This window comes from Perca flavescens, chromosome 22 (genome assembly GCF_004354835.1).
Source record: "Perca flavescens isolate YP-PL-M2 chromosome 22, PFLA_1.0, whole genome shotgun sequence".
Taxonomy (NCBI): Eukaryota; Metazoa; Chordata; class Actinopteri; order Perciformes; family Percidae; genus Perca; species Perca flavescens.
In genome coordinates this window covers 15,916,115-15,916,677 of record NC_041352.1, presented here as the reverse complement: position 1 = coordinate 15,916,677, position 563 = coordinate 15,916,115, and the positions used below count along the sequence as shown (strand labels likewise).

The following is a 563-nucleotide window of genomic DNA, read 5'->3' as shown; positions in this document are numbered from 1 at the left end:
AAAGTCGTGAAATATTAGCCTAAAGATAGGCTCACTTTAGCTCCTACTGTGATGTGGTAGCGAAATACTGTAACAGAGATGACCAACCTGTTCTTCTGCGTGCGTGCGTGCGTGCGTGTGTGTGTGCGTGCGTGTGCGTGTGTGCATTACGTTGTCGTTACTACATGTCAACAACTCGAGGAAACGGGACAGCAGCTGAATCTAAGCGTGATACAGGTAAGTGAGTGTGTGGGACTGATACAGATCGTTTCTCTATCATGATGCTCGCATTGTCTGAAAGCTGATAATATAGTGTTAATCAATCAAATTTGTTTTATTACAATCAAAAGTCCACTAAGGCCTAGCCTAGGGCTAAAGTCGCCCGCTGAATTTTTAAATGAGTTGCCGGCTATTGGAAAGCATATATGCTCTAATAACTCATTGGACCTTGATCAAATGTGCATGAGCACATGGAGACAGGCTCATGGTGTACCCACCATAAGGTCACCAAGTTACGGACCTCAGTATTATTTACAAGTTCTAAAATAAATAATAGCTATAGTCATTGCACGCGCGTGCGTGTT

At 43.2% G+C, this 563-nt stretch overlaps 1 protein-coding gene across 3 annotated transcripts in view; it reads right to left on the bottom strand.

The window, feature by feature from the left end:
- The window catches only part of LOC114548839 (solute carrier family 22 member 13), a 7,243-nt gene extending 7,041 nt beyond the window's left edge, over nt 1–202 (bottom strand). For 2 of the 3 annotated variants that reach the window (XM_028568817.1, XM_028568819.1), the window contains exon 1: nt 1–202. This exon is cut by the window's left edge and continues 619 nt beyond it. The gene's annotated coding sequence lies outside the window, so the exon portion shown is untranslated. The other variant, XM_028568818.1, reaches the window with a different exon arrangement.
- Between the last annotated feature and the right edge of the window lie 361 nt (nt 203–563).